General features: G+C 35.1%; 1 long non-coding RNA gene and 1 pseudogene across 1 annotated transcript; both read right to left on the reverse strand.

Annotated features, from left to right (window-relative positions):
• Positions 1-446: 446 nt before the first annotated feature.
• On the reverse strand, positions 447-1,732 carry LOC133879312 (uncharacterized). The gene is made up of 2 exons (XR_009902033.1): positions 1,478-1,732; positions 447-615 (listed from the first exon to the last, which is right to left on the reverse strand). It is a non-coding gene; the product is annotated as an uncharacterized LOC133879312 (long non-coding RNA).
• Positions 1,733-7,758: 6,026 nt separating this feature from the next.
• LOC133878988 (uncharacterized) overlaps positions 7,759-10,000 on the reverse strand; it is a 14,794-nt pseudogene continuing 12,552 nt past the window's right edge.

Consider the following 10,000-nt stretch of genomic DNA (forward strand, 5'->3'; position numbering starts at 1 on the left):
TGAACCAAAAACAGGTCAAACGAACTCAGACTTAGTCGAATCAAAGCCCATTATACTCACATTAGAAATATCTATCATGTGTTAAAATTTTGTGAAAGGTCCATGGGTACTTTTTAGATTTAGAGCTGACTATTTAGTTACCAAATTGACACTTTTTGCTGACGTTTGACTTCTAGATTTGGACATGATAAATGTGTTTTTAGAGGTTATAATGACTCAATTATATATATATATATATATATATATATAATTAATACTTAAATCCAGTGAAGTCAGAATTCAATTTTGTAGTGCGTCATGTAACGCCCCCAAACCCACTAAGGGTTAGGTTCGTCCATTCTCATACACCAAACTGCAAAGATTCGTAAGGTCTGCCAACAACCTAGCTAATATGCTGAATTTAATAACAAAAATAATAAAGATTTTAAAACTCAGAGCTTTAATAAATGCGGAAACGGTGATTTCGAAAATTTAATTATGAAAGATTCAATAACTGAGAATTTAAAGAAAAGCTAAATTTGTTGTGCAAGTGCACTTATTAAGGTAATTGAGATGCAATGATCTAATGCAAATCCTAGATCCCATCCCGGCCACCTAGGTCTCTCTGTTCATAACCTGAAAACAAAAAACAAAATAAGGGGTGAGCGAAAAATGCTCAGTAAGGAAATCCTCAACCATAAAACAGTTGAGTTAAATTCTTTTCTTTAAAACCTCAAAACAATTGTCAAAAACTCATTTTTTTTATACACAAGATATAATATATGTTTGAAATCAATTATTTCTCATAATATGCCCCTGTACACTATTACGCCCTGTGTAAATAGAGTTGCGCGGTCATTGCTGTGACCTCGGGCAGGTAATGCAGTTTACCTGTGACCACAGGCCCTGCCCCCGTCAGCTAATTAATTAAAGTGCACTTAGCATGACATAGAGACGGATTACCGCTTTCACTAAGTTCTTCAGCGGGTGCGCTTCCATCTCAAGCAACGGTACCGAGCTTAATCTCTGCGAATCTCTGCGAATATATCTGGGGCCTAAAATAATAGTCTCCTCCACACACGTGCCCTTTTCTCAAAAATTTCTCCTTTATATATATCTCATAGAGTTTTCTCACAAAACTTTCTCATTCTTTTCTTGTATATCCAGGGGCAACGTGTTGGAGGGTTTCACAAATTTTTTTTTTTTCTTCTTTTATCGTTACTTCCAAAAAGGTGACTTCACATCTCGGTTAAAATAATAAATTCTCAAAAATTGCAAAGTCCTTTAGAACCGAGGTTTTTCTCAAAATCACAAATTCCAAAATATCATTTTTACTCAATAACTTTTACATCAAAAACCAATTTAAGACAAATCCTTCATATAAACAAAAATAAATTGAAATACTGAATCAAGAACAATCAAATCGCAATTATGCAATAAAGGAATAAATTAAAGTAATACATCATAACAATTTGAGAAGGGGTAGAGGGTCCCTTACTTGGACTTTCCATTAGCATCGGGATCGAGCTTTTACCAAAATACTTCCTTGCACACACTTCAAGCCTTAAACCACACAAAACTACACAAATCCCACAATTTTCTCTCTTGGCCTTAGGTGTGTGTGTGAGTGAAGCTTGATGGGTATTGTGTCTTCCATCTTGGTTCTATTTATAAGAGAATGAATGGTTAGGATCAAGTAGACACATTTTGATCCAATGGATGGGAATTAACCTTACCTACCACAATGCACTCAAACTTACCTACCACAATGCACAATGAATGGTTAGGATCAAGTAGACACATTTTGACCCAATGGATGAGAATTAACCTTACCTACCACAATGCACTCAAACTTACCTACCACAATGCACTCAACCTTACCTACCACAATGCACTCAAATTTACCTACCACAATGCACTCAACCTTACCTATCATAATGCACTCAAATTTACCTACCATAATGCACTCAAACCTTAATATATTATTCTAACATTATTATTATTATTATTATTTAACCATTCTCATTGTTAGACCAATCTACTATGCCTAGTTTCTCACTCAAGGAAATTACTATTTTCTCAAAGGTGGGTTGGGTTTGTAGATAGCAATTGGAATGGGTTGGGTTAAGTTCAAAGATGGCCCGTTAATGAATAATGTGAATTTAACATGTGAAATGTGGGTTGAGTTTGTGGATAGCAATTGGAATGGGTTGAATTCGAAATGGGCCCATTAATAATAACTTAACTGAATTTTCGTCCTATACAGAGGTATAATTTTTCACGGATGTTTTCGGGTATCAAATAGAGTCCAAAAATTATGAAATTTGGAGGATAGCTAGAGGACTTCAAGACGAGCGTTATGGCTTTTGAATCAACCAAAACGAAGTTCGTTTGACCCTTTTTTTGTTATTCCAAAGTTTAAGGTATGTTTTGAGTTTTTATCAAATTGTAACTATAAACGTTTCTAAAAACAAAAATACACATTTATTTACATAAATAATCATAATTATTCTTTTTCCTTATTAAAAATGTTTTAAAATTAATTTAAACCATTATAATTTATGTCTTAAAATCTGGGGCGCTACATTCTTCTCCCCTTAACAGGATTTCGTCCCCGAAATTCGAAAGCTATAAAGTTTTCCCCAAACAAAGAAACTAATGCATATTTCATATTACCTTGTCGAAGAAACAAGAGAGTATACTCGTACTTGAGCGGTGTCACATACTTATAAAGGATATTCATCCGATAAGGTCTCACCTAACTTAGATTCAGTCTTCTACCTTAAGAATACGTAACTCTGACCTTGCTATCCGATGTTCCCAAAGAAAAGTCTTTCATCTTGTGTTATTGAAATTCCACCTCCCAATACTAGGGAAGAATCTTATTCAAAGTTCAACGTCTCGATAAAAAGACCGTGCTTAATAATCCTTAGGGGTTGAAATTCCTTTCCATTAGAAAATCCTTAAACGTTATTACTAAATCCAACTGTTCCTATCCTCAAGTAAGACAGTCTTAATTCTTCAAACCTCAAAAACATATATCATATTATTCATAATAAATCATAAGCTGCAAGAATTGAAAACCAAAATATGGTCTACCCTAATTAACCTCAAATGGCCTTGCGGAAGGCTGAAATGTTGATCTCATAATATAATTTTTAAATCTTAAGATTCTCCGACGATAACACCAAGAAATTCTATTTACTTCGATCATAAATTTGTGATATATCATAGACACGTAAATCAAATCAATCATAACTATCCTTAATATCATGACAAAGGTATAAAGGCTTAAGATTAGGTCTTGTAATCATGATTTCTTTTAACAACAAAAAGTGTGTAAGACACTATCATTTTCAAATCTTGTCTCCAATCATAGGTAAACCTCAAATTATAAATCAGGCAATATCCTTGCATTCCATTGCAAGATTTAACCTCGAAGTATAGATCAATTAATCAAAGGTATACTTAGTATTTATTAGAGATGTAGAAATTCTAAGATCATCAAGTATAAACATCACATCTGTAAATCAGCAAATTTCAAAATCTAAGGCTTAAACCTCAATAACATAATTAGTTTCCTTGATCATATTATCGGATATATAATTGATTCCATTTACTGCCATGTAGTATTTCTCACTTTCCAAAAATCAACTAAGCATCAATATCAGAAATGCATCGAAACCTAGTCTCCACATTTGACATTACAATCATCACGATTCTGGTCAGAAAGAATATTAACAGTATTATCCCATAAAAATTATTCTAATCCAAATGAACTTCAAAATGGGATTTAATCATAACACATTGTTTTCCAACAAAATTTTTGCAAATCATATTTCTATAACACCAAAAATTCCTCCAATAACAAAATCATATATTTCTAGTTCCGTAATTCAGAATTGCCTTAAAATATTAACCTATCATCAAAATCCGTAATCACTGGCTACTATCATAGAATTGATATTAATCCTTTAAACCTCAAACTCATCCCATATAAATCAGATTGGAAATCTTTCTTTAGAATCCCGACAGTTCATCATAATTGATAATCTAACATCATTTAAGAAATTCTCATTATAACAAGAAGTATAAGAGATCAAACTAATATGTGGATTGCAGAAAAGAAAACATTTCATTTCTCATTATAGGAAGATTTCTTGCACAACAAATCCCTTTTGTGATGATGTTTTCTGATAATCGTGGTGGAAAGCTTGCCAAATGAGAACATGGAAGCCTCGAAGGAGAGGGAGATGGGGAAGAGAAGGTCTTGCATGATCAAGAATAATCTTGTTTCGCTGTTTGTGAATCTGGTTGTGATGCTGCATTTTTCCAACTTTAGACTTTGAAATTGGTTATGAAACTACGTCTTCCTTCTCAGGAAGCGATGATAAGCTTAGACCAGAAGAAAAATTTTGGCTTTCAAAGCGTGAAGAGTTGAGAGCTCAAAGGTGTGCTTTGCAAGGGAGAAGATGAGTGAATTTATAGAGGAGATTTGAGAAGGGTCGGTGCAAGTGGTACTGACAGTGGATCGTAAAATCTCCATTCTTTTTCTCGGAATACTCATCCAGCTCATTCTCGGGATGCCCCTCTACGAATGCTAGTTGCGGAAAGTGCGGCGATGAATCCGGAAAAGTCTTTGGGTGAATTCGGAATTCGAGAAGGTGAAAAGTGAAAGTTGAAAAAGAGAGAGGACTCGTAATTCGAGAGCTGTCTACAAGTGGTAGTGGCGGCCGTGCTCAGAATGACGTCTATTAGACCGCGTCTTGTCCACTGATTAAGTTCTCTTTCCTTCCCTTCAGATCTTTCGAAGAACAGCTTCATTTCTATCTTTTCTCCTTCAGGTTCTTTGAGGATCTTCATTTCTTGAGTTTTCCAAAAAAAAAAAATGGCTTCTTCCTCTTCCCAAAATAATCTTGATCTGAATGCTGTGCCTGAAGTACAACCAAAAATTTGGCGTCCATTATTCCTATCTCAAAAAGGTCGTCTTATGACCAATGACTCTGTGATGCTAAGTGATGCAGTAGCTGCATCTGTGGCTCAAGGCATCATAACTCCCCGAGATGAAAAATTATTGGCAGATAGGACTGATGCCCAAGCCATCAATGATTCTTTGGCATTCAGTATTCAGGGTGCTTCTTCAGTTACAAATATGGCTCGACGTCTGCAAGTTCGAGGGAATGAAATTCAAGCGCTGAAAGCTCAAATTTTGACTTTGCAGCGAATGTACATGGACTTTAGGCGAAGGAATCGGGTTCTTCAGCAAGAAAATAGAAAGCTGAAGAAAGTGGTAAATTCATATGCGAAAGACTTAGGAAAGAGGTATGCTGATTTGGAGCAGAACACTAATCGTCTCCGAGAACAACACAAGGATCTCTTGCTTGCAGTCCAAAATCTTAGGGTTTTCCGCCCAGAAACTTAGCCAGGTATTCTATTTGATCTAGCAATTCTTTACTAACAAAAATAAATAACTAACTGCAGTACTATGAAATACCTACAGGTATAAGCATACCGAACTCTCCGGGAATGATGCAGAAAAGGTCCTATTTGCAAGTCTATGGTTTTCTTTAAATCCAAAGTGGTTCATCTTGTAAGACAATAATTATTTTCTACGTACTGTTCTTATCTCTCAAAAACTCTCCTAAGGCTGCTATAACCCTTTGAACTGTTATTTCTTTTCGACCTATTGCTAAGGTATAACTCTTGTATAATATCATGATCTTCTTTCTTATTCTTGCATAATTACTATCATCCTCAAATTGCAATAGATTAAAACCCTAGTATTACTCTAATTTAGTTATGCAGTCAATCAATACTCAAATATTCTAATCATAAACTTATCCGCCAAGCAAGGATATCTAAGAAAATCAATGAATCACATAATCAAAATTTTATTTAACTTAAGCTCTAGAAAGACCTCAAATATATATATAAACTTCCCCAAAGTTTGTCAGATGCATAGGGAAAATAATCTCTCCAAAAATCATTAAATCATTTGATGAACTAACTTCCTCATATATATATAAATCAGTAATTTATGCTTTATACACCTATCTTCAAAGATACCAGATTTGGAATAATAGATACCCATTAGTCATAACATATCTTTCCTTTACATTCTAGGGTTAATCGGATAAACCTCAAATGTGTTCAGCTAGGAATCAGACATTCACTTAATATCTAATTCATTAAATCAGTCATCTCAAAAAATCAATGTGTTATCAACATCTAATATTACAATCAATTACCATATTCCTGTAGCCTGAATTAGGAACAACTTCCTTTTGTCTATCACATAGCATTACTCACTTTCCTAAAATTCAACTAGGCATCAATATAAGTGGTATATCATAACCTATTCTCCATATATGTTCATCTTAGGGAGCCTGTTAAGGAAATCTTAATCTTAACAGTTGAGTACTGACTTTACTTAAAAAGATAATGCAACTTTTATGCGAGCTCAATCCAATGGAAGTCATACCTGACACCAGTTTGGTTACAAATCTTATTTGAGCTTATCGCATCTGAGATGAGCTTCTATTTCTATCGACGTTGTTTACTCTGTCATCGTTGTTCGATTGAGACGAAGGACAATCAGTCAATCATTTAACTAATCAATCAACAAACATTAGTGTTGAGGACAAACAATCTATGACGGTTACATCATAAAACTTATCATCTAAGCTAAGGATTTAGAACAGATCATTCCTAAACATTTCATGTCATAGAATCAATCTATACCTCCACATCAAATTCTCAAGTATAAATTTTTCATGTAGTGATAAATACTCAGATCTGATAGTTAGAACATTTATTCCCAGAATTAGGGTTTACTGAGAGACTCGTCTTATGTGCATCACATATCAAAACAGTTATATCAATCAACTTAAACTCTAGAAAACCTCAATAATTTCTCAATATATTCTAACTTCACTAAAGTTATCTGATCACAAGAATCTAATTGTCCCAAATATCATCAATTTACTCGATCAACTTATTTTCTTATATGTCCTTAAAACACATGAATCAGCATCTATAGATTAAGTGTCCATCTTCAAAAGGATACCAGATTCAAGATCATAGATATCTTTGTTTACATCCTACAGTAAATCAAGAAATCTCTAAACTTCAATATTTTTCTCTATGCACCTAAAATATCTATGTGATGCTTAATATATTTATTGACTTAATATCCATAAATCTGCCAAGATGTTAAGCATCCAAATTTCTATAATCTATATCCTTAAAAGCATTCCATAAATCATGACTATACCTCAAAATATGGTGGCCATCAATACCTACCCATCCAAACAAGTTGATCTATAACCGATGCAATTTGCTATTCCTCGAGAAAGATTGTACAACTTAACACTTAGTTAAACAGGTCTTGAAAACCTATCATACTTTGATACTGATCATAACTTACTCCTTAGTATTGATTCCAACTTAGAGACTTCAACCTTAATAAGATCAATCCTAGGGTTCACAAAGTCAAACTGCTATGATGCAATTCCCTACAGGGGTAGCTACTGCGAGGTCTACATCTAACTACTCAGACATCAAGTTATAGTCTCGTGAAAAAGAGTATGACATAAATGAATGCGTTGTACCAGAGTCAAAGAGCCTAGTGGGATGAAATCAAAAGTGTACCCGTCACTACTTCGTTTGACGCTGCTACATCACCTGGAGTTAGGGTATATACACGTGCAGGCGCAGTATTCCGTTGTTTTCCCTGGGCGATCCTGATTGGTTGAATTATTGGCAGGAGCCCTGTAATCCTTAGTGAGGTGTCCTGGTCCACCACACCGATAATAACCCGACTGTCCAAGTCGGCATCTCCCATAATGCATTTTCCCACAAGTCTGGCACATAGGGCGTTGTCCACTTACGTTCTGCTTCAGCTGTAAATTTGAAAGTAGCATAGTTGACCATCTCTCGGTTAGTATTTGCACCCATCTTCACTAGGTCCACCAGTTGAGCAGCCAATGCGGTCAAGGTCTCGGGGTTTCCGTTCGGCGCCGGGTTTCCCGTATTTCCGCTATTGTCGTTCTCATGGAGGTTTCCTTGGTTACGAGTGTGGGGTGCCATCTATACAATTGATGTTATAAGCGTTGGTGTTAAAAAAAAAATAGGGAATGATTCCCTAGCACTGAATACAAGACAAGAAAGGACGGACTCTGCTAGGCCGGAATGTGATTCCCCATTACCCCACTAAGTCTATCTTAATGATCTAGCTCCTAAAGTCTACAGAACCTTATAACCTTTGCTCTGATACCAAAACTGTAACGCCCCCAAACCCACTGAGGGTTAGGTTCGTCCATTCTCATACACCAAACTGCAAAGATTCGTAAGGTCTGTCAACAACCTAGCTAATATGCTGAATTTAATAACAAAAATAATAAAGATTTTAAAACTCAGAGCTTTAATAAATGCGGAAACGGTGATTTCGAAAATTTAATTATGAAAGATTCAATAACTGAGAATTTAAAGAAAAGCTAAATTTGTTGTGCAAGTGCACTTATTAAGGTAATTAAGATGCAATGATCTAATGCAAATCCTAGATCCCATCCCGGCCACCTAGGTCTCTCTGTTCATAACCTGAAAACAAAAAACAAAATAAGGGGTGAGCGAAAAATGCTCAGTAAGGAAATCCTCAACCATAAAACAGTTGAGTTAAATTCTTTTCTTTAAAACCTCAAAACAATTGTCAAAAACTCATTTTTTTTATACACAAGATATAATATATGTTTGAAATCAATTATTTCTCATAATATGCCCCTGTACACTATTACGCCCTGTGTAAATAGGGTTGCGCGGTCATTGTTGTGACCTCGGGCAGGTAATGCAGTTTACCTGTGGCCACAGGCCCTGCCCCCGTCAGCTAATTAATTAAAGTGCACTTAGCATGACATAGAGACGGATTACCGCTTTCACTAAGTTCTTCAGCGGGTGCGCTTCCATCTCAAGCAACGGTACTGAGCTTAATCTCTGCGAATCTCTGCGAATATATCTGGGGCCCAAAATAATAGTCTCCTCCACACACGTGCCCTTTTCTCAAAAATTTCTCCTTTATATATATCTTATAGAGTTTTCTCACAAAACTTTCTCATTCTTTTCTTGTATATCCAGGGGCAACGTGTTGGAGGGTTTCACAAAATTTTTTTTTTTTCTTCTTTTATCGTTACTTCCAAAAAGGTGACTTCACATCTCGGTTAAAATAATAAATTCTCAAAAATTGCAAAGTCCTTTAGAACCGAGGTTTTTCTCAAAATCACAAATTCCAAAATATCATTTTTACTCAATAACTTTCACATCAAAAACCAATTTAAGACAAATCCTTCATATAAACAAAAATAAATTGAAATACCGAATCAAGAACAATCAAATCGCAATTATGCAATAAAGGAATAAATTAAAGTAATACATCATAACAATTTGAGAAGGGGTAGAGGGTCCCTTACTTGGACTTTCCATTAGCATTGGGATCGAGCTTTTACCAAAATACTTCCTTGCACACACTTCAAGCCTTAAACCACACAAAACTACACAAATCCCACAATTTTCTCTCTTGGCCTTAGGTGTGTGTATGAGTGAAGCTTGATGGGTATTGTGTCTTCCATCTTGGTTCTATTTATAAGAGAATGAATGGTTAGGATCAAGTAGACACATTTTGATCCAATGGATGGGAATTAACCTTACCTACCACAATGCACAATGAATGGTTAGGATCAAGTAGACACATTTTGACCCAATGGATGGGAATTAACCTTACCTACCACAATGCACTCAAACTTACCTACCACAATGCACTCAAATTTACCTACCACAATGCACTCAACCTTACCTACCATAATGCACTCAAATTTACCTACCATAATGCACTCAAACCTTAATATATTATTCTAACATTATTATTATTATTATTATTATTATTATTTAACCATTCTCATTGCTAGACCAATCTACTATGCCTAGTTTCACACTCAAGGAAATTACTATTTTCTCAAAGGTGGGTTGGGTT

This window comes from Alnus glutinosa, chromosome 10, assembly GCF_958979055.1.
Source record: "Alnus glutinosa chromosome 10, dhAlnGlut1.1, whole genome shotgun sequence".
NCBI classification, from domain to species: Eukaryota; Viridiplantae; Streptophyta; class Magnoliopsida; order Fagales; family Betulaceae; genus Alnus; species Alnus glutinosa.